This window comes from Entelurus aequoreus, linkage group LG15 (assembly GCF_033978785.1).
Source record: "Entelurus aequoreus isolate RoL-2023_Sb linkage group LG15, RoL_Eaeq_v1.1, whole genome shotgun sequence".
In the NCBI taxonomy this organism is placed as follows: Eukaryota; Metazoa; Chordata; class Actinopteri; order Syngnathiformes; family Syngnathidae; genus Entelurus; species Entelurus aequoreus.
In genome coordinates, this window is record NC_084745.1 from 56,472,690 (window position 1) to 56,498,091 (window position 25,402).

The 25,402-nt window shown below is 38.7% G+C and overlaps 2 protein-coding genes across 4 annotated transcripts in view; both read right to left on the minus strand.

Moving 5' to 3' along the window:
• LOC133630520 (divergent protein kinase domain 2A-like) overlaps window positions 1–21,719 on the minus strand; it is a 55,178-nt gene extending 33,459 nt beyond the window's left edge. For 2 of the 3 annotated variants that reach the window (XM_062022130.1, XM_062022132.1), the window contains exon 1: window positions 21,254–21,719. The gene's annotated coding sequence lies outside the window, so the exon portion shown is untranslated. The remainder of the gene's footprint in view (window positions 1–21,253) is intronic. The other variant, XM_062022131.1, reaches the window with a different exon arrangement.
• Window positions 1–25,402, minus strand: part of LOC133630282 (zinc finger E-box-binding homeobox 1-like) — a 280,408-nt gene that overhangs the window by 141,466 nt on the left and 113,540 nt on the right. The gene's annotated exons all lie outside the window — the stretch shown is intronic.

The following is a 25,402-nucleotide window of genomic DNA, read 5'->3' on the forward strand; positions in this document are numbered from 1 at the left end:
TAACGTGGATATTACCCCTCGGTTATTACCTTTATTGGATCTATTTACCCGTACCAACATGCATTTTCATCAAAATAAAGTCAAAAGTCATTATTAGCTTGATTTTAACAGAAAATCTTATAATGCATTAAAGGTATGTTTCTTATTGCAATCAAAGAAGAATGTAGTGCTTAAATAAAATAGTGAACAACTTGTCTTTTAGTAGTAAGTAAACAACCAAAGACTCCTAATTATACATATTATGTCACTTCTTTTTCTATTGTCAACATTATTAATGTAATTGTGGCCGCGCCCTTTGACCAGCCGCAGGGTGCAAAGCGTAGGGAGAAAAAAAAGTAGCGGTTCACAGTTGGATAACCCTCGTGGTGCCGACAGAGCGTACGACCCTGGCCAGGGTACGGACTACCCGGGAACGGAAGCCAGGCGCTGTGCATTGCGCAACACCTGTTAACCAGCAGCCAGATTTAAGGCGGCGTCCTCCCCCTTCGCCAGGCGCCATCGTGTGTTAAATGACATCCTCTCCCACATCGCTTGGCGGAGGAGGAGGCACACACCATATTGTTTGGAATAAGCGGCCTCTTTAGTGGTGTGGATGAGGGGGAGGGCCTTAAAGGAGAAGTGACTGTACTGGAATATTGGAATATTTCATCCAGGGCTTTGTCAGGGTGATCCAGATAAGGAGGGATAATCTGCACTGTTGTGGCTCCAGCCCAGCCAGAACCAGATTAAGATACCAGCGGGCCGAGCACCTGATGGTGAACTTGTAAGCCCCATGAGGGAGCGAGTGTTGCAGTAACACACGTTATGATGCACCGTGTCTTTGACGAGTGTTGCAGTAACACACGTTATGATGCACCGTGTCTTTGACGAGTGTTGCAATAACACACGTTATGATGCACCGTGTCTTTAACGAGTGTTGCAATAACACACGTTATGATGCACCGTGTCTTTGACGAGTGTTGCAATAACACACGTTATGATGCACCGTGTCTTTAACGAGTGTTGCAATAACACACGTTATGATGCACCGTGTCTTTGACGAGTGTTGCAATAACACACGTTATGATGCACCGTGTCTTTGACGAGTGTTGCAATAACACACGTTATGATGCACCGTGTCTTTGACGAGTGTTGCAATAACACACGTTATGATGCACCGTGTCTTTGACGAGTGTTGCAGTAACACACGTTATGATGCACCGTGTCTTTGACGAGTGTTGCAATAACACACGTTATGATGCACCGTGTCTTTGACGAGTGTTGCAATAACACACGTTATGATGCACCGTGTCTTTGACGAGTGTTGCAATAACACACGTTATGATGCACCGTGTCTTTGACGAGTGTTGCGGTAACACACGTTATGATGCACCGTGTCTTTGACGAGTGTTGCAATAACACACGTTATGATGCACCGTGTCTTTGACGAGTGTTGCAGTAACACACGTTATGATGCACCGTGTCTTTGACGAGTGTTGCAGTAACACACGTTATGATGCACCGTGTCTTTGACGAGTGTTGCAATAACACACGTTATGATGCACCGTGTCTTTAACGAGTGTTGCAGTAACACACGTTATGACGCACCGTGTCTTTGACGAGTGTTGCAGTAACACACGTTATGATGCACCGTGTCTTTGACGAGTGTTGCGGTAACACACGTTATGATGCACCGTGTCTTTGACGAGTGTTGCAATAACACACGTTATGATGCACCGTGTCTTTGACGAGTGTTGCAATAACACACGTTATGATGCACCGTGTCTTTGACGAGTGTTGCAGTAACACACGTTATGATGCACCGTGTCTTTGACGAGTGTTGCAGTAACACACGTTATGATGCACCGTGTCTTTGACGAGTGTTGCAGTAACACACGTTATGATGCACCGTGTCTTTAACGAGTGTTGCAGTAACACACGTTATGATGCACCGTGTCTTTAACGAGTGTTGCAATAACACACGTTATGATGCACCGTGTCTTTAACGAGTGTTGCAATAACACACGTTATGATGCACCGTGTCTTTGACGAGTGTTGCAATAACACACGTTATGATGCACCGTGTCTTTGACGAGTGTTGCAATAACACACGTTATGATGCACCGTGTCTTTGACGAGTGTTGCAATAACACACGTTATGATGCACCGTGTCTTTGACGAGTGTTGCGGTAACACACGTTATGATGCACCGTGTCTTTGACGAGTGTTGCAATAACACACGTTATGATGCACCGTGTCTTTGACGAGTGTTGCAGTAACACACGTTATGATGCACCGTGTCTTTGACGAGTGTTGCAGTAACACACGTTATGATGCACCGTGTCTTTGACGAGTGTTGCAATAACACACGTTATGATGCACCGTGTCTTTGACGAGTGTTGCGGTAACACACGTTATGATGCACCGTGTCTTTGACGAGTGTTGCAATAACACACGTTATGATGCACCGTGTCTTTGACGAGTGTTGCAATAACACACGTTATGATGCACCGTGTCTTTGACGAGTGTTGCAGTAACACACGTTATGATGCACCGTGTCTTTGACGAGTGTTGCAGTAACACACGTTATGATGCACCGTGTCTTTGACGAGTGTTGCAGTAACACACGTTATGATGCACCGTGTCTTTGACGAGTGTTGCAGTAACACACGTTATGATGCACCGTGTCTTTGACGAGTGTTGCAGTAACACACGTTATGATGCACCGTGTCTTTGACGAGTGTTGCAATAACACACGTTATGATGCACCGTGTCTTTGACGAGTGTTGCAATAACACACGTTATGATGCACCGTGTCTTTGACGAGTGTTGCGGTAACACACGTTATGATGCACCGTTTCTTTGACGAGTTTTGCAATAACACACGTTATGATGCACCGTGTCTTTGACGAGTGTTGCAATAACACACGTTATGATGCACCGTGTCTTTGACGAGTGTTGCGGTAACACACGTTATGATGCACCGTGTCTTTGACGAGTGTTGCAATAACACACGTTATGATGCACCGTGTCTTTGACGAGTGTTGCAGTAACACACGTTATGATGCACTGTGTCTTTGACGAGTGTTGCAATAACACACGTTATGATGCACCGTGTCTTTGACGAGTGTTGCGGTAACACACGTTATGATGCACCGTGTCTTTGACGAGTGTTGCAATAACACACGTTATGATGCACCGTGTCTTTGACGAGTGTTGCAATAACACACGTTATGATGCACCGTGTCTTTGACGAGTGTTGCAGTAACACACGTTATGATGCACCGTGTCTTTGACGAGTGTTGCAATAACACACGTTATGATGCACCGTGTCTTTAACGAGTGGTGGATGAAGGAAAGGTTGCAGGTAGATAAATAAAAGGTGTGATACTACAGGCTAAAATGTACTGGATGGAGCAGGGCGATAAAACCATATCACTATATTGATATCACTATATTGATATCACAATAGACATGTAATCAATATCAATTAAAAATGCGTTCGATAAAACGTAAACATTTTTGTTTTCTTCTTGATGGGAAGAAAGCGAAAGTATGGAAGCAAGGTCGGTCGCATGAACAAAGGCACCCGGTCAAATTATCTGATTACCTGGAATTACCAGGAAATAGGAAATATACAAACCTCTCCATATCACACATTTCTCAAGCGATTCAAACCTATCCAACATCCACACACTCCACTCACCCTGGACAGTCAAGCCATAATGTTTCCCAGTCAAATTTCCCGGTTACCTTTAATTACCAGGAATTTCCCCCCATTGAAAATGAATGGGCAATATACAAACCTCTCCATATCCCACATTTCTCAAGCGATTCAAACCGATCCAACATCCACACACTCCACTCACCCTGGACGTTTAAGCCATAACGTTTCCCGGTTAAATTATCTTATTACCCAGAATTACCAGGAATTTCCCCCCATTGAAAATGAATGGGCAATATACAAACCTCTGTATATCCCACATTTCTCACCCGATTCGAATCGTTCCAACACCCACACACTCCACTCACCCTGGACAGTCAAGTCATAATGTTTCCCAGTCAAATTTCCTGATTACCTTTAATTACCAGGAATTTCCCCCATTGAAAATGAATGGGCAATATACAAACCTCTCCATATCCCACATTTCTCAAGCGATTCAAACCGATCCAACATCCACACACTCCACTCACCCAAAACATTTAAGCCATAATGTTTCCCGGTTAAATTATCTGATTACCCAGAATTACCAGGAATTTCCCCCCATTGAAAATGAATGGGCAGTATACAAACCTCTGTATATCCCACATTTCTCACCCGATTCAAAGCGTTCCAACATCCACACACTCCACTCACCCTGGACATTTAAGCCATAATGTTTCCCGGTTAAATTATCTGATTACCCAGAATTACCAGGAATTTCCCCCCATTGAAAATGAATGGGCAATATACAAACCTCTGTATATCCCACATTTCTCACCCGATTCGAATCGTTCCAACACCCACACACTCCACTCACCCTGGACAGTCAAGTCATAATGTTTCCCAGTCAAATTTCCTGATTACCTTTAATTACCAGGAATTTCCCCCATTGAAAATGAATGGGCAATATACAAACCTCTCCATATCCCACATTTCTCAAGCGATTCAAACCGATCCAACATCCACACACTCCACTCACCCAAAACATTTAAGCCATAATGTTTCCCGGTTAAATTATCTGATTACCCAGAATTACCAGGAATTTCCCCCCATTGAAAATGAATGGGCAGTATACAAACCTCTGTATATCCCACATTTCTCACCCGATTCAAAGCGTTCCAACATCCACACACTCCACTCACCCTGGACATTTAAGCCATAATGTTTCCCGGTTAAATTATCTGATTACCCAGAATTACCAGGAATTTCCCCCCATTGAAAATGAATGGGCAATATACAAACCTCTGTATATCCCACATTTCTCACCCGATTCGAATCGTTCCAACACCCACACACTCCACTCACCCTGGACAGTCAAGTCATAATGTTTCCCAGTCAAATTTCCTGATTACCTTTAATTACCAGGAATTTCCCCCATTGAAAATGAATGGGCAATATACAAACCTCTCCATATCCCACATTTCTCAAGCGATTCAAACCGATCCAACATCCACACACTCCACTCACCCAAAACATTTAAGCCATAATGTTTCCCGGTTAAATTATCTGATTACCCAGAATTACCAGGAATTTCCCCCCATTGAAAATGAATGGGCAGTATACAAACCTCTGTATATCCCACATTTCTCACCCGATTCAAAGCGTTCCAACATCCACACACTCCACTCACCCTGGACATTTAAGCCATAATGTTTCCCGGTTAAATTATCTGATTACCCAGAATTACCAGGAATTTCCCCCCATTGAAAATGAATGGGTAGTATACAAAGCTCTCCATATCACACATTTCTCAAGCGATTCAAACCGATCCAACATCCACACACTCCACTCACCCTGGACATTTAAGCCATAATGTTTCCCGGTTAAATTATCTGATTACCCAGAATTACCAGGAATTTCCCCCCATTGAAAATGAATGGGCAGTATACAAACCTCTGTATATCCCACATTTCTCACCCGATTCGAATCGTTCCAACATCCACACACTTCACTCACCCTGGACAGTCAAGTCATAATGTTTCCCAGTCAAATTTCCTGACTACCTTTAATTACCAGGAATTTCCCCCATTGAAAATGAATGGGCAATATACAAACCTCTTCATATCACACATTTCTCAAGCGATTCAAACAGATCCAACATCCACACCCCACTCACCCAAGACATTTAAGCCATAATGTTTCCTGGTTAAATTATCTGATTACCCAGAATTACCAGGAATTTCCCCCCATTGAAAATGAATGGGCAGTATACAAACCTCTGTATAGCCCACATTTCTCACCCGATTCAAAGCGTTCCAACACCCACACACTCCACTCACCCTGGACTTTCAAGCCATAATGTTTCCCAGTCATATTTCCCGATTACCTTTAATTACCAGGAATTTCCCCCATTGAAAATGAATGGGCAATATACAAACCTCTGTATATCACACATTTCTCAACCGATTCAAACCGATCCAACATCCACAGACTCCACTCACCCTGGACTTTCAAGCCATAATGTTTCCCGGTTAAATTCCCTGATTACCGGGAATTACCAGGAATTTCCCCCCATTGAAAATGAATGGGCAGTATACAAACCTCTTCATATCACACATTTCTCAAGCGATTCAAACCGATCCAACATCCACACACTCCACTCACCCAAAACATTTAAGCCATAACGTTTCCCGGTTAAATTATCTGATTACCCAGAATTACCAGGAATTTCCCCCCATTGAAGATGAATGGGCAGTATACAAACTTCTGTATATCCCACATTTCTCACCCGATTCAAAGCGTTCCAAAACCCACACACTCCACTCACCCTGGACAGTCAAGCATTTCAGTTCCGTACCGGCAGTACCGGAATTGCAAGTTCTGGTACATTGTGAGATTTTGATACCGTTACATCCCTGCCACTGAGCAATGAAAAGCACATATCTTTGGACAAAAGGACAGTCAGAGGACAATTATTGCGTTTAAAGTATTAAAAACAAAAGTCGGATGTTGTCAAGTTGTTTTTATGTTCGCACATACGGTTTCTTGACATGGTGGGTGCCGGCCTGGTACACCGTGGTGTACCCTGGAGTCTGCAAGGACGTGGACGGCTACGTCAAGGTGTGCCCAAAGAACCGCAACACCAAGTCTTCCCAGACCCCCACCACAGAGTCCAAACCACGTTTGCCGGAAGATCAGACCAGACTTCAGCCTTCCCAAAACCCCGGCTGCCAAGGTCATCGACCGGGGGAGTCAATAATGTTTGATCGGAGAAGAAAAAAAACCCTCAGTAGAGAAAGTGCAGGCGGCAGTGGACGGACGCCAGGGACGGTTACGTTTCACGCTCCGGATGGAAGACTCCGGTCCCACCAAGTACCAGCCTGGTTGTCCTCTCACAGGAACTCTACTAATCCGAACAGATCTCTTTCAAACTGACACATAAACCTTGCAGAGGCTCTCAAAGGTATGCCCTGCATTTTAAAAGTGACGTTTCAAGCTTAGTAACGGCAAATTAAAAAAAGGTGTCACCCTCCAGATGTGTTTTAGACAAACGGTATGGAATTGTTTAGTCCTCCTCCGGCATGTTTGTAAACAAGCAAACTACGACCAAGAAGTCTTTGTGTCACCACTGTTGAAGTTATAAATACAACCACAGGCCATGGATTGTTGTCAGTCTATTTTCCGGACTATAAAGCGCACCAGTATATAAGCCACACCCACTACATTTTAGAAGAAAAAAATATTTTCCATATATAAGCCACACCGAACTATAAGTCACAGATATATACGTTGTGAAATGAGTTATTTACACAGAAATATTCTGTCTTAATTATTTCCAAGCAGTGTCTGTAACGGGGCAGTAAAACGGCTGATCAAACAAAACAGAAGTCATGGTCATGGACCCACGAGCTGCGCAAGCTAGCTCTCCAATCAGCTAAACACACTCAATAACTCCACAGTGACGTTTTGGTGAATTTACTGAGGAATCTGTGAAAGTGAAACAATACAAAAAGAACGTAAGTTAATAACACTAACACAGACACTCGTAAATGTGTTAGCATATTAGCTCATGTTAATGACGCTAGCAGGTACAAATCTGCATGAAAACACTCCTACAGACGTCACACACGGGACGCTTTAGTAAGCGAGAATTGTTTTAGTTATATTGTAAAACTTACAAACGTTGCTTGGAGCGATGAACGAAGAATCCATACGAGTAGAAACGCTATGGATGGCTAGAAGGCGAAACGGCACTCGTGCTTCCGGTTGAAAGTTTTAAACAGCGGGAATTCACATTCACCCGAGTGAACTCGTCTAAAATAATAAGTTAATAATACTAACACAGACACGTGTTAGCATATTAGTTCATACTAACGACGCTAGCTTGATTACATTATAATAGCACGTACAAATATACATGAAAACACTCCCACAGACATCACACATGTGCTTTAGTAAGTAAGAATTGTTTGTTATATTGTAAAACTTACAAACGTTGCTTGGAGTGATGAATGAATGATACGTATGAGTAGAATCGCTATGGATGGCTAGAAGGCACTTGAAAGCTTTAAACAGCGGGAATTCACATTCACCCAGCAGCGAGCAAACTCGTGCAAAAGACGGCGCCATAGCACAAACAATAACACACCAATTAAGTGTCTTTGCGTGTGTTTAATGAAAACTATTTGTGTCATGGACGTCGGCGAAGAAAAATCCAAAAATTAGCTGCACCGTTTTATAAGCCGCGGGGTTCAAAGCGTAGGGGAAAAAACAGCGGTTTTATAGTCCGACATTTACAGTACATTCAATTGCGATTCAAACCCATTTCTACCAAAATTATTCTCTTTTGAGGGCAACAACACACTTTTCTTCCTCTACCGAGGCAATAAATCTAATTTGGAAGCCAAAGTCTCTGCAATAACGAGATTTTTTTTTTAAAAGATTTTAATTTTATGTAAGAAAAATTAAAATGAACAGTCAGCAGAAATGGAAAAAAAAAGGACCAAAAACATTTTTTTTTCAATTTTATATTTCCAGATTAAGTTCAAATTAGGGTTGTTATGATAGGGCTGGGCGATAAAACAATATCAATACATGTAGAAATAGACACGTAATTGATATTAATAACAAAATGCGTCGATAAATTGTTTGATACCGTTTTTTCTTCTTCGTCAGAAGAAAGCGGAAGTACGGAAGCAAGGTTGGTTGCATGAACAAAGACACTCACTCTCTGGTAACCCAACAACAGGAAGTGATCACTGATCAGTGGGCGTGACACTCTAACAGCCAATCAGGTAACAGTATCAACTATCAAGTTTGGATGCGCCATCTTGTTGTCACGTGTTTGACTCACATTCAAATGGATTTGTCCGACCCGATTGTCCATTCTGGCTCTCAAATGGATCTCAATTTCGCCTTGCAGAGCGGAGAAGTTCTCCGAGATGTTATTCCAATTTGCGATTTAATTCCAAGGACGTCGGGTCTGAGTGCCCACAGGGTGTCAATAGTGTCAATAGAGCAGAGCGATGCTGATGTCCTGGTATCACAGTTCCAAATAGATATCTTCCACGTCCTGGGCAGGAAGTAGTGACCGGCACAGGACCCGCCTCTTCTCCCAAAAGTCTCTCATGTACCCGGCAGCAAACATTCGTTCTCCCAAACTTGTGCTTCTTGTCAATTCTGTTGGTAGTCCATTCTATCAATTCCATCTTTAGATTGTTGGCTAGACAGTATGGCACTTTTTTAAAATGTTTTTTTAAAAGGAACCGTAGTCAGACCAATGTGGTCTGTAAATTATGCCAGGCAAGACCGCTAATACCACACCACCTTAGCTCACCCTTTAGAGCACAGCTGTCACTTCCTGCCACTAAACCTGCAGAAAATAGTTCTTCTCGGGTTTCTCTATGTTTATATTTCCACACTTTGCACTATTTTCTTACACTTTATGAAGCATTTCTTACATACTCTTTATTTTTAAGACCTTATTGTTAAGTGTTAAATGTGATTTTAATATTTTGTTGACATTGTTTGTTTTCCACGCTTGTGTTGACATTTCCTTTCTGCCTTGATAGCTGAGGGATTACAATCACAGGAAGTTACTTTTCTAATAAATATTATTCTCCTGCTCCTTATTTTCCATAGGTCATAAAAAATGTCAATAATTTTCAATATCGACCGATATATTAATAATACTTAAACAATTACTGCATAACAAAAAATAATTTCCATAGATAGCCGTTATTTCCTGCCACTAAACCTGCAGAAAATAGTTCTCAGGTTTCTCTCTGTTTACATTTTCAAACTTTGCACTATTTTCTTACACTTTATGAAGCATTTCTTACATATTCCTTATTTTTAAGATCTTATTGTTAAGTGTTCAATGTTGTTTTACTGTTTTGTTGACATAGTTTTCCATGCTTGTGTTGACATTTCCTTTCTGCCTTGATAGCTGAGGGATTATAATCACAGGAAGTTACTTTTATAATAAATAATAGTATTCTCCTGGTCCTTATTTTTCATAAGTCATAAAAAATGTCAATAATCATCAATATCGACCGACATATTAATAATATTTAAACAATTACTGCATAACAAAAAATAATTTCCATAGTTAAATAAGAATAACAGGGCAAATTAATGTTACACAGACGTTATTTCCTGCTACTAAACCTGCAGAAAATAGTTATTACAGGTTTCTCTATGTTTACACAGCCGTTATTTCTGTTATTTTTAAGATCTTATTAAGTGTTCAATGTGATTTTACTATTTTGTTGACATTGTTTTCCATGCTTGTGTTGACATTTCCTTTCTGCCTTGACAGCTGAGGGATTATAATCACAGGAAGTTACTTTTATAATAAATATTATTCTCCTGCTCCTTATTTTCCGAAGGTCATAAAAAATGTCAATTATCAATATCGACCGACATATTAATAATACTTAAACAATTACTGCATAACAAAAAATAATTTCCATAGATAAATAAGAATAACAGGGCAAATTAATGTTACACAGCCGTTATTTCCTGCCACTAAACCTGCAGAAAATAGTTATTACAGGTTTCTCGATGTTTACATTTTCACACTTTGCACTATTTTCTTACACTTTATGAAACATTTCTTACATATTCCTTATTTGTGTATTTGTTTGTGTTGACATTTCCTTTCTGCCTTGATAGCTGAGGGATTATAATCACAGGAAGTTACTTTTATAATCAAATATATTTTTCTACTGCTCCTTATTTTTCATAAGTCATAAAAAATGTAAATAATTATTAACATCGACCGATATGTTAATAATATTTAAACAATTACTGCATAACAAAAAAATATTTCCATAGGTAAATAAGAATAACAGGGCAAATTAATGTTACACAGCCGTTATTTCTGTTATTGTTAAGATCTTATTAAGTGTTCAATGTGATTTTACTATTTTGTTGACATTGTTTTCCATGCTTGTGTTGACATTTCCTTTCTGCCTTGATAGCTGAGGGATTATAATCACAGGAAGTTACATTTCTAATCAAATATATGTTTCTCCTGCTCCTTATTTTTCATAAGTCATGAAAAATGTCAATAACTATCAATATCGACCGATATATTAATAATATTTCAACAATTACTGCCCAACAAAAACAACATCTCCATAGTTACTGAGCACATTTGTAAGAAAGCATGCAAATGCAAAGCGTGTGAATGTAAAGCAGCAGCCTGCTGTGGTTTCTTTGCAGCAGAAGCCAACCGACGAGTAAATGTCTGTGGAAATTATATTTGTGGACAATTGTGACGTCATCACTCGTGTTTTTCCGTTACTAGCTGTTAGAATAATTATGTGTAAATTATCACACAACTCTTATGCTTAAAGGCCGTTGCTATAGTTATTATCAATTGTCCTGAAGTTGTACTTTTCTATCCGTGCAAAGGGACAACTTGCAATCTTGGATTGCGAGTCGTCTCGTGTCAGTGTTTGTGTCCAGACCCGGCCTGCAGACTGCCGAGGGCGAACATCGAGTACCTCGACGCAGACAAAGCAGAGACAGGGCGATATCACAGCACATTTCCATTTCTGAATAATCTTATATTGTGTCTAACTACCCCCCCCCCTTCCTTCAGAAGCAGCCTCAGTGATGTAACCAGGGACCTCCCGAATAAATAGAGGAGAACGTGGGCTGTGCCTTAGAGCGCAGGTTGGAACTGTAACTGAGCGTACGGCCCAATACGTCTCTCCTCATGAGTAAAATGTAACTCTGTCTCTGCCTGATTCCTTGCTTCTTGTCTGTTTGGTTAGAGTGTCCGCCCTGAGATCAGTAGGTTGGAGTTCAAATCCCAGCCGAGTCATACCAAAGACTATAAAAATGGGACCCGTTTCCCTCCCTGCTTGGCACTCAGCATCAAGGGTTGGAGTTGGGGGTTAAATCACCAAAAATGATTCCTGCCCACTGCTCCCCAAGGGGATGGGTCAAATGCAGAGGACAAATTTCACCACATCTAGTGTGTGTGTGTGACAATCATTGGTACTTTAATCTTTAATAGATGTCATTGGTGTTTGAACCTGACACTAGCATAAACATTGCCAGTGCTAACATGTAAAGTGTGAGGATATTCTTGTTCAAAACATGAATATCTCGCTCATTTAGTTTTTATGTCAGCACGTCTGTGATACACCAGCATTTAAAGACGCGATGTCGGACATCTGTGTCAGAGTTTGTAGTTGACGAACCCCAAGATGCAGAGATGATGGCAGGCATTGAATGGGAAAACATGATTTGATTAATTACTTTGGCAAAAAAAACAAACAAAAGGGAACAAACAAAAGGCGCGCACAAGGCGGAGAACAAACTAGGCTATAAACTAAAATAGCACAAAGGCTAAAACGACAAATAGGTAGAAGCTACAGGTAGAAGTGACAAGTGACAATGATCCACCAGTGACTGGAGGGCAGGACAGGTTTAAATAGCAGCTGGCTGATTGGCACCAGGTGTGGCCACGTGCCAATCAGCCACAGCTGAGGGGACAAAGCACTCAGGGACATAATCAGGAAATGAAGACAAAATAAAAGCACTGACAGGAAACTAAGACAAACGCAGAGGAAAAACTAAAACATAGCCAAACTGTCAGGGACAAGCCTGACAATCTGGAGGAAGGACGTCGACCTCGGTAAAGAGCGTTAGCTTCTACCTTGCTAGCTCGCTAACAAGCGTGAGAGCAAGTTGTGTGAAAAAATAACTATAATTTTAGCCAAAAGTCAGCCAGCTAAACTTTGTAATTCAAGTACTTTTTAAAGCAGTTTTAATTTGCAATGCATAAAAAGACACTTTCGCAAACACCAACGTGTAGACATCACAAGATTAACCATACAATCTATTAAATAGCCAACATTTTAAGAGTGATTCAAAGATCAAATTGTACACTTTGAGTCTATTAGAGTGCTAACACTGCCAAGAGTTAATCAATAATCAATAAATCAGTGTGCAGCTTTTTAAACATCACTAAATCATTTTCTTTTTTCTGAAAGTTTGATTCTGTGTTTTCATTGCCGCTATTTTAACTGTTTTTTATTACGTAAACAAGGTTCATTGTGTTTTTTGTAGCACTTTTCTCTCTTTAAAATAGACACTTTAGTCATTGCTTTAAAGGCCTACTGAAAGCCACTACTAGCGACCACGCAGTCTGATAGTTTATATATCAATGATGAAATCTTAACATTGCAACACATGCCAATACGGCCGGGTTAACTTATAAAGTGACTTTTAAAACTTCCCGGGAAATATCCGGCTGAAACGTCGCGGTATGATGACGTATGCGCGTGACGAAGTCAGAGTAACGGAAGTTATGGTACCCCGTAGAATCCTATACAAAAAGCTCTGTTTTCATTTCATAATTCCACAGTATTCTGGACATCTTTTGCAATTTGTTTAATGAACAATGAAGGCTGCAAAGAAGACAGTTGTAGGTGGGATCGGTGTATTAGCAGCGGACTACAGCAACACAACCAGGAGGACTTTGTTGGAGCGCTAGCCGCGCTAGCCGCCGACCTCACCTTGACTTCCTACGTCTCCGGGCCGCCAAACGCATCGGGTGAAGTCCTTCGTCCTTCTGCCGATCGCTGGAACGCAGGTGAGCACGGGTGTTGATGAGTAGATGAGGGCTGGCTGGCGTAGGTGGAGAGCTAATGTTTTTAGCATAGCTCTGTGAGGTCCCGTTGCTAAGTTAGCTTCAATGGCGTCGTTAGCACAGCATTGTTAACCTTCGCCAGCCTGGAAAGCATTAACCGTGTATTTACATGTCCACGGTTTAATAGTATTGTTGATTTTCTATCTATCCTTCCAGTCAGGGGTTTATTTTTTTGTTTCTATATGCAGTTAAAGCACGATGCTATCACGTTAGCTCGTAGCTAAAGCATTTCGCCGATGTATTGTCGTGGAGATAAAAGGCACTGAATGTCCATTTCGCGTTCTGGACTCTCATTTTCAAGAGGATATAGTATCCCAGGTGGTTTAAAATACAAATCTGTGATCCACAATAGAAAAAGGAGAGTGTGGAATCCAATGAGCCAGCTTGTACCTAAGTTACGGTCAGAGCGAAAAAAGATACGTCCATCACTGTCTCTCAAGTCCTTCACTCTCACGTTCCTCATCTACGAATCTTTCATCCTGGCTCAAATTAATGGGGTAATCGTCACTTTCTCGGTCCGAATCTCTCTCGCTCCATTGTAAACAACGGGGAATTGTGAGGAATACTAGCTCCTGTGACGTCACGCTACTTCCGCTACAGGCAAGGCTTTTTTTTTATCAGCGAGCAAAAGTTGCGAACTTTATCGTCGATTTTCTCTACTAAATCCTTTCAGCAAAAATATGGCAATATCGCGAAATGATCAAGTATGACACATAGAATGGATCTGCTATTCCCGTTTAAATAAAAAAAAAATCATTTCAGTAGGCCTTTAATGTTTGTAGCATGTGAATGAGCAGCACAGTTACGGTACAAATAAATATTTATGAATGAATGAATGAGTCCTCTTTCTTGCCCAAAATAACTTAAGCTACATTTAGAAGTGGACTGGAAAAATGAGAGCCATTAAGTGTGTGTGCGCTTTAATATCTGGACAATGGACGAGATAATGGTTGACTCCTGGTAAATAATGCTTAGTTTGCATTTCCAAACAGCACAAACGTAGACATTAATACCTGGGATTTATATAGCGCTTTTCTAAGTACCCAAAGTCGCTTTACATGTTAAAAACCCATCATTCATTCACACCTGGTGGTGGTGAGCTACTTTCGTAGCCACAGCTGCCCTGGGGTAGACTGACGGACATTAGGTCAGCGTTACAAAATATAAAGTTGTTTGTTTATACTCCGGAACTAATATGTGAATGTACTAACTCGGTGTTTTTCAACCTTTTTTGAGGCAAGGCACATGTTTTTCCCCATTTAAAAATACGTAGGCACACCACCAGCAAGAAAACGTTAAAAAAAAAAGAAACTCCACCAGGTCGTCGTGCCTTATTTTGAGTTTGTTGGTGTTTTCCTGTGCTTTAGTTCTTGTCTTGCGCTGTTATTTTGGTGGCCCTTCCTGTTTTGTTGGTGCTTTCCTGTAGCACTTTCATGTCTTACTTTGCGCGCTATTCCCCGCACCTGCTTTGTGTTAGCAAGCAAGGCTATTTATGTTGTAGCTATCCTTCTTTGTGTGGACATGTCATGTGCGGGTGTACTTTTGTCGACGCCGTAAGTTTTTGCTGTCGTCCAGCATTCTGTTTCTGTTTACTTTGTAGCCAGTTCAGTTTTAATTTCGTTTTGCATAGCCATTGCCTTCTCCTTTCCCGTTTGTTCACTTTCGGTTTAATCATTACATACCTTTTTACCTGCACTCTGCCTCCCGCTGTGGCCTGCACATTGGGATCACAACAAAACATCCGCGTCTCACCCGACACATTCCAACTTTTACAAAGCAATTAACTACCGGCTGTAAATAATAGCATATACTAGGGGTGTAACGGTGCGTGTGTTTGTATCGAACCGTTTCGGTACGGGTGTTCCGGTTCGGGACCACATGGGACATTATAAGTAGCATAACGCACGTTGTGTAAACAATGCACACCGAGGCACAACACACGGCATGCTAGCAGCTAACGGGCTAGGATAGACTGACCATACGTCCTCTTTTCACCGGACATGTCCTCTTTTGTGGAGCTTCTTAAATGCCTCAAATGTCCGGCATTTTGAGTTAGGGTTGCATGTATTTTCAATGTACGTTCAGGGTTAAAAAGGGGTTAAAAACAAAACAAACAGCAGCATTGGTGAGGGAGGGGCAGAGAGAGAGTTATGATAAACGCGCATGCGTCGCCAGGCTCTGCTTTTTATCCATAGATTTATCACATTTAATTTTTTATTATCTATAGCAGGGGTGTCAAAAGTGTGCCCCCGGAGGCCATTTGGTGGCTCACAGCTAATGTTTTAAAGGCCCACGGCACATTCTAAAAATACTATTAAAATAAACAAAAACATACAAGTGAAATAAAAAAGCTTAAAAGGTTAAATGTAATTTAGAAAAAGTTGCAATGTTGACTAATTTAACAAAGCAATGTTTTCTTTCTTTCAGACTGTCATTGCTCAAAACATAATATTGAATCAAAATCAATGTTATTATGAATGATTGACCTATCCGAGGTTCCCATTACTTCACATCAAATATTACACTAAGAAACATATTTTTGGTGGAAGATTTTGCAAATTTGGTAAATAAATAACCCAAACATTTATATTTTGTTTACTTACTGTTAGGGATGATACTCCAAACCGGTTTTCCCGCTTGTTCGATAACAAAACAACCGAGTCCTCGGACTCGAATCCCTTTTTGAGAACCGGTACCCGTTATCGAGACCACTATAGTAAAGAAAAAGAGTTGCTTCTTTATTGGAATCCCTCGGAACGAATCCCGTCCCGACCAGAAATGCCCCGTGAGACATCGCAAGAAATGACGTCACGTAGCTCAGTCATTAGGCGCAGATAGCGAAAGCAGGAAAAACAATGGACCGGAAAAACCGCTTTAAGGTGTAATAAAGTTCAAAACAAAAGGTATAATCCAATGAATAACTTTACTGAGAGATTTTAGCAGGGTACAAACACATGACCAACACTTTTACCACCAAGCGGAGACATAGCAACCAGGCTAGCAACGCACCTCCTTTACGGCAGCTGTCGCAACCTTCTTAAAACAACCGCAGCACATACATATATATACAACACTGCAGCACATACATATATATACAACACTGCAGCACATACATATATATACAACACTGCAGCACATACATATATATACAACACATCTCCCTTTTTGAACTTTTCTTTCCTTGTAAACGTTACAAAATCACACTGTAGATGTGTTGTCTGTCTAATTATAAATAATGCAGACGAGGCGTGTTGGCGGAGTTCTGGACGTTTACTTTCACAGCGTGCTCATAACCTCATTCTTAGCTGCCGGGTGGCGACATGCAACAACACTTTTCGGGGCTACCGCGCATGCTCGTCACTCCCGTTGCATGCTGGGTAGTGTAGTTGTTATATATTCCCTAGCTCATAACATCACATCTTTCCCCTAAAAAGAAATAATGTTAACTCAAAGTGTTTGGTTTTTTTTAGCTTTAACTTTTCATTTTTTAGCATTGTAACCACATTTGCAAACAACTTTTCTCTTCATACAATTTTCTTTCAATAAAGTGCAAAAATGTCAAAGCATCATAACAAACAGTTATGTTCCAATAGCAGCAGAAGTGCACTTTTTGGAGAGCTGTATTATTTTCAGTTTTGTGCCCAAGGGACTGATTTTATTTAACACCATATTATTATTTATACACCTATGGTGATCAGAGAGACAGCTTGTTTTTGTGTTACTGTATATACACTACCGTTCAAAAGTTTGGGGTCACATGGAAATGTCCTTATTTTTGAAGGAAAAGCACTGTACTTTTCAATGAAGATAACTTTAAACTAGTCTTAACTTTACAGAAATACACTCTATACATTGCTAATGTGGTAAATGACTATTCTAGCTGCAAATGTCTGCTTTTTGGTGCAATATCTACATAGGTGTATAGAGGCCCATTTCCAGCAACTATCACTCCAGTGTTCTAATGGTACAATGTGTTTGCTCATTGGCTCAGAAGGCTAATTGATGATTAGAAAACCCTTGTGCAATCATGTTCACACATCTGAAAACACTTTAGCTCGTTACAGAAGCTACAAAACTGACCTTCCTTTGAGCAGATTGAGTTTCTGGAGCATCACATTTGTGGGGTCAATTAAACGCTCAAAATGGCCAGAAAAAGAGAACTTTCATCTGAAACTCGACAGTCTATTCTTGTTCTTAGAAATGAAGGCTATTCCACTAAATTGTTTGGGTGACCCCAAACTTTTGAACAGTAGTGTATTTGTTTTTTCTGAAAAATCCCACTTAATATACTTTGGGTAACAACAGTCAATATTTATTTTTATTTTTTTTAGGGGGGTAACAGTCAATATTTTTTTATTTATTAGATTTTATTTTTTTCTTATATAATAAAAGTGAGCTTTTATTAAACAACATATTGTGTGTTTTTTCCCATATACAACAACCTATCTGGACTCGATAAGAGAATCGGTTCGATAATAGGCTCAAACTCAATAATTTCTTACCAAACATCATCCCTACTTACTGTACCGAAAATGAACCGAACCGTGACCTCTAAACCGAGGTACGTACCGAACCGAAATGTTTGTGTACTGTTACACCCCTAGTATATACTAATGATTTGTATTTATTTGTTATAAAAATGCTTGGTTTGACAAATATAAAAAATAAACATTTTGCAGCACAAACAATTGGGACAAGTTTGGACAAAAGGTATCCGATTGACCTGCCACACACCTGGAATTTGACTTGCTAGACCTTGCCGTCGTCGTTTAATGTAAACCAGTGTTTTTCAACCACTAGTGTGCCGTGAGATATTGTCTGGTGTGCCGTGGGAAATTATGCAACTTCACCTAATTTATCCCAAAAAATATTTTTGGCAAATCAATAATTAGAATCTGCCAATAATGTGCCGTTGCTTAGCGTCTGCGCTGCGTAAAACTCGGCAGGGTAACCACGTAATACTCCATTTCAGTAGGTGGCAGCATTGCTTTGTAAAAGTCGGGAATGTGTCGGGTGAGACGAGGATGGTTTGTTGTGATCCCGATATGCAGACCACAGTGGGAGGCAGGGTGCAGGTAAAAAGGGTATGTGATGCTTAAACCCAAAATGAACGAAAGGAAAAGGCTATGCAAAACAAAAGTCAAACCGAACTGGCTACAAAATGCTGGACGACAGCAAAAACTTACGGCGTCTACAAAGCACATCCGTACGTGACGTGACAATCAACAAAGTCCACACAAAGAAGGATAGCGACAACGTAAATAGCCTTGCTTGCTAACACAAAGCAGGTGCGCGGAATAGCGCTCAAAGGAAGACATGAAGCTACTACAGGAAAACAGGAAGGGCCACCAAAATAAGCAAGACAAGAACTAAAGCACTACACACAGGAAGACACCAAAACACTCAAAATAAGACACGACGACTTGGTGGAGTTACATTTTTTCAAGTTTTCTGCTGGTGGTGTGCCTCCGGATTTTTTTCATGACAAAAATGTGCCTTGCCTCAAAAAAAAGGTTGAAAAACACTGATGTAAACAATGAATATGAACAACTGAAATGATACCTCACTACTACCCACTTCTCTAAAGTGGGCTGGCTCAAGGTGGAGGACAGAGTTAAACAACTTGCACTGAGCCTGGTCTATAAAATCCGCTATGATACCGAAGTACATGTCAAACTACTTCCTTAACGTAAATGACCGCCATAACCACAACACCAGGGGGTGCTCCACTAACCACGTTAAACCCAGATTCCCAACTAACAAAGGTCTTAACTCATTCTCTTTCTATGCCACATCAATGCGGAATGCGCTCCCAACAGGTGTAAAAGAAAGGGCATCTCTATCCTCCTTCAAAACCGCAATAAAAGTTCACCTCCAGGCAGCTACAACCCTAAATTAACACCCTCCCCGGATTGCTAATAATCAAATGTAAACAATCAAATGCAGATACTTTTTCTTTTTCTTATGCCTTCTGATCTCTCTCTCTCTCTCTCTCTATGTCCACTACTTGATGTCCATACCCCCCCCCCCCCTCCACACCCCTGATTGTAAATAATGTAAATAATTCAATGTGATTATCTTGTGTGATGACTGTATTATGATGATAGTATATATGATAGTATATATCTGTATCACGAATCAATTTAAGTGGACCCCGACTTAAACAAGTTGAAAAACGTATTCGGGTGTTACCATTTAGTGGTCAATTGTACGGAATATGTACTTCACTGTGCAACCTACTAATAAAAGTCTCAATCAATCAATCAATCAAGTTTTCTGCTGGTGGTGTGCCTCCGGATTTTTTTCATGACAAAAATGTGCCTCGCCTCAAAAAAAAAGGTTGAAAAACACTGATGTAAACAATGAATATGAACAACTGAAATGATACCTCACTCCTACCCACTTCTCTAAAGTGGGCTGGCTCAAGGTGGAGGACAGAGTTAAACAACTTGCACTGAGCCTGGTCTATAAAATCCGCTACACCTCCCTGATACCGAAGTACATGTCAAACTACTTCCTTAACGTAAATGACCGCCATAACCACAACACCAGGGGGAGCTCCACTAACCACGTTAAACCCAGATTCCCAACTAACAAAGGTCTTAACTCATTCTCTTTCTATGCCACATCAATGTGGAATGCGCTCCCAACAGGTGTAAAAGAAAGGGCATCTCTATCCTCCTTCAAAACCGCAATAAAAGTTCACCTCCAGGCAGCTACAACCCTAAACTAACACCCTCCCCGGATTGCTAATAATCAAATGTAAACAATCAAATGCAGATACTTTTTCTTTTTCTTATGCCTTCTGATCTCTCTCTCTCTCTCTATGTCCACTACTTGATGTCCATACCCCCCACCCCCTCCACACCCCTGATTGTAAATAATGTAAATAATTCAATGCGATTATCTTGTGTGATGACTGTATTATGATAGTATATATGATAGTATATATCTGTATCACGAATCCATTTAAGTGGAGCCCGACTTAAACAAGTGGAAAAACTTATTGGGGTGTTACCATTTAGTGGTCAATTGTACGGAATATGTACTTCACTGTGCAACCTACTAATAAAAGTCTCAATCAATCAATCAATCAAACCTAAATAATGGGGAATAGAGAAAAAGGATGATGAAGTGAGCATGAGTTAGTAAAGTGTTTTTCAACCACGGTGTGCCGTGAGATGTTTGACAGAAAAAAACATTTTGCAGCACAATCAACGTTTTTATGTTAACGTGTCGTGATTCCTAACCAGCTCCATAAAACGTCAAAGGTTCGACCAGAACAAGTTTGGGACTATTTGAGCTTGCAGTGACTTACAAGTCTTGCAGTACAAACTCCACGTTTGTGGTCATGAGATAACATTTGATATCTGCCAAAAAAAAGTGTCGGGCAAAGAAGACTTTTTTTAGTCTTGAAGGTGAAGAAGACTTGCAAGGCAAGAAAAGAAAAGAAAACCAACCTTGAGCGACTTCTGCTTCCTCGGAGTGGACAATTGCGAGCGGAAACCGTCGCTCGATCTTCCGCCCGTTTCCTTCTGCGGTGGACGGCGGCGGCAGAGACGGCGAGGAAAGGTGGAGAAATGTGAAGGAAAAAAAAGCAGCTTGACGGAGGTTTGTTGGTTTTCCCGCGCCAGCAGCAGCAGCAGCAGCCTGGGTGCATGTAGCCGAGCTAGCCTGCTAGCCGCACTAATAAACACTTAACTCTTCATAGTCCGGCTCCTGTCGCCGGGGGGGACGCGGTCACCCTCCGCCGGGCACAGCCGCGCCGCTGCGTCCGAGTATCGCGAAGGTGTCGGCGGGTGAGGAGACGATCTTGTTCCGCTCGTCTTGCCTGCGCTGCTCTGCGAGCACAATGGAGCTCTTTTACTCGCTGCGAGACTGCCAGACGCTTTTACGACACTCGCCGTCTGTTTACGTCCGCGTTGCCGGGCGACTCTTCCAACCTTTCTCTCCCGCTGGAGCTCCGCCCCCCCAGGGAAGAACAAAAAAAAAGCTGCCCATAAAAGGCATTTCCTCCCACACGTGCAGCTACAGAAAGGTACACATTTGATGTCAATAAAAACATTGACGTAAAATGACTGATATATATATTATATAAATAAATAATAGTATATACTAATGATTTGTAAAATAAAAATGTTACATTATGGTTGACGACTTTAATGTTATAAAAGTAAATAATTTATTTTTGTAATAATGTATAACGTATGTTGTATTTTATGTCCCCTTTTATTTTACAATATCTTAAATTTGGCATATTCATGAAAGATGGCAACCAAGAAATGATTCATTTGTGGCAAGCTACATTTTTCATAAATAAAATTACAATTCAAATTAGTAAAATCATTAAAACCAGTAAAAAAATATATTTATAAACACCCTTAATTTAAGTTGTTTTCCTTGTTTTTTGTGGTTTTATATTGTTTTTGTCACTAAGATCAGCCCTGTCATGTTTGAAATGTTTTAAAAGAGCTTTGATTTGTTTATATTTATATTTTCTGGGGGAAAATTATAAATATATTGTGTTTTTGCCATTAAAAAAAAAGTGTTTTCTTTACTAAAAAGGGCATAAAACATGAAAAGAATAAAAATAAATACAATTTATATCGACAGATTTGCTAGAGATTTAAGTGTTGAAAAAATCTATATATAATTACATTTTTTGACACTTTTATGAGTGGAACTCTTTTACATCCCTAAGCATTATAGTGTGATTTTTTTTACAATAACTGTCATTGCTCAAAAATAAATTTTAATTTGGCATATTCATGAAAGATGGCAACCAAGAAATGATTCATTTGTGGCAAGCTACATTTTTCATAAATACAATTAGAATTCAAATTAGTAAAATCATGAAACCAGTAAAAAAAAAAATGTCATAAACACCCTTAATTTAAGTTGTTTTCCTTGTTTTTTTGTGATTTTATATTGTTTTTGTCACTAAGATCAGCCCTGTCATGTTTGAAATGTTTTAAAAGAGCTTTGATTTGTTTATATTTATATTTTCTGGGGGAAAATTATAAATATATTGTGTTTTTGCCATTAAAAAAAAAGTGTTTTCTTTACTAAAAAGGGCATAAAACATGAAAAGAATAAAAATAAATACAATTTATATCGACAGATTTGCTAGAGATTTAAGTGTTGAAAAAATCTATGTATAATTAATTTTTTTAACACTTTTATGAGTGGAACTCTTTTACATCCCTAAGCATTATAGTGTGATTTTTTTTTTACAATAACAGTCATTGCTCAAAAAATAAATTTAAATTTGGTATATTCATGAAAGATGGCAACCAAGAAATGATTCATTTGTGGCAAGCTACATTTTTCATAAATAAAATTAGAATTCAAATGAGTAAAATCATGAAACCAGTAAAAAAAAAAAAAATTATAAACACCCTTAATTTAAGTTGTTTTCCTTTTTTTTGTGGTTTTATATTGTTTTTGTCACTAAGATCAACCCTGTCATGTTTGAAATGTTTTAAAAGAGCTTTGATTTGTTTATATTTATATTTTCTGGGGGAAATTTTTTTTGCCATTAAAAAAAAAGTGTTTCCTTTACTAAAAAGGGCATAAAACATGAAAAGAATAAAAATAAATACAATTTATATCGACAGATTTGCTAAAGGTTTAAGTGTTGAAAAAATCTATATATAATTAAATTTTTTGACACTTTTATGAGTGGAACTCTTTTACATCCCTAAGCATTATAGTGTGATTTTTTTTTACAATAACAGTCATTGCTCAAAAATAAATTTAAATTTGGTATATTCATGAAAGATGGCAACCAAGAAATGATTCATTTGTGGCAAGCTACATTTTTTATAAATAAAATTAGAATTCAAATTAGTAAAATCATGAAACCAGTAAAAAAAAATTATTTATAAACACCCTTAATTTAAGTTGTTTTCCTTGTTTTTTTGTGGTTTTATATTGTTTTTGTCACTAAGATCAGCCCTGTCATGTTTGAAATGTTTTAAAAGAGCTTTGATTTGTTTATATTTATATTTTCTTGGGGAAATTTTTTTTGCCATTAAAAAAAAAGTGTTTCCTTTACTAAAAAGGGCATAAACCATGAAAAGAATAAAAATAAATACAATTTATATCGACATATTTGCTAGAGATTTAAGTGTTGAAAAATCTTTATATAATTAATTTTTTTGACACTTTTATGAGTGGAACTCTTTTACATCCCTAAGCATTATAGTGTGATTTTTTTTTACAACAACAGTCATTGCTCAAAAATAAATTTAAATTTGGCATATTCATGAAAGATGGCAACCAACAAATGATTCATTTGTGGAAAGCTACATTTTTCATAAATAAAATTACAATTCAAATTGGTAAAATCATGAAACCAGTAAAAAAAATAATTTATAAACACCCTTAATTTAAGTTGTTTTCCTTGTTTTTTTGTGGTTTTATATTGTTTTTGTCACTAAGATCAACCCTGTCATGTTTGAAATGTTTTAAAAGAGCTTTGATTTGTTTATATTTATATTTTCTTGGGGACATTTTTTTTGCCATTTAAAAAAAAGTGTTTTCTTTACTAAAAAGGGCATAAAACATGAAAAGAATAAAAATAAATACAATTTATATCGACAGATTTGCTAAAGGTTTAAGTGTTGAAAAAATCTATATATAATTAATTTTTTTAAACACTTTTATGAGTGGAACTCTTTTACATCCCTAAGCATTATAGTGTGATTTTTTTTACAATAACAGTCATTGCTCAAAAATAAATTTAAATTTGGCATATTCATGAAAGATGGCAACCAAGAAATGATTCATTTGTGGCAAGCTACATTTTTCATAAATAAAATTACAATTCAAATTAGTAAAATCATGAAACCAGTAAAAAAAAAATTTTATAAACACCCTTAATTTAAGTTGTTTTCCTTGTTTTTTTGTGGTTTTATATTGTTTTTGTCACTAAGATCAGCCCTGTCATGTTTGAAATGTTTTAAAAGAGCTTTGATTTGTTTATATTTATATTTTCTTGGGGACATTTTTTTTGCCATTTAAAAAAAAGTGTTTTCTTTACTAAAAAGGGCATAAAACATGAAAAGAATAAAAATAAATACAATTTATATCGACAGATTTGCTAAAGGTTTAAGTGTTGAAAAAATCTATATATAATTAAATTTTTTGACACTTTTATGAGTGGAACTCTTTTACATCCCTAAGCATTATAGTGTGATTTTTTTTTACAATAACAGTCATTGCTCAAAAATAAATTTAAATTTGGCATATTCATGAAAGATGGCAACCAAGAAATGATTCATTTGTGGCAAGCTACATTTTTCATAAATAAAATCAGAATTCAAATTAGTAAAATCATGAAACCAGTAAAAAAAAATATTTATAAACACCCTTAATTTAAGTTGTTTTCCTTGTTTTTTTGTGGTTTCATATTGTTTTTGTCACTAAGATCAACCCTGTCATGTTTGAAATGTTTTAAAAGAGCTTTGATTTGTTTATATTTATATTTTCTGGGGGAATTTTTTTTTGCCATTAAAAAAAAAGTGTTTCCTTTACTAAAAAGGGCATAAAACATGAAAAGAATAAAAATATATACAATTTATATCGACAGATTTGCTAGAGATTTA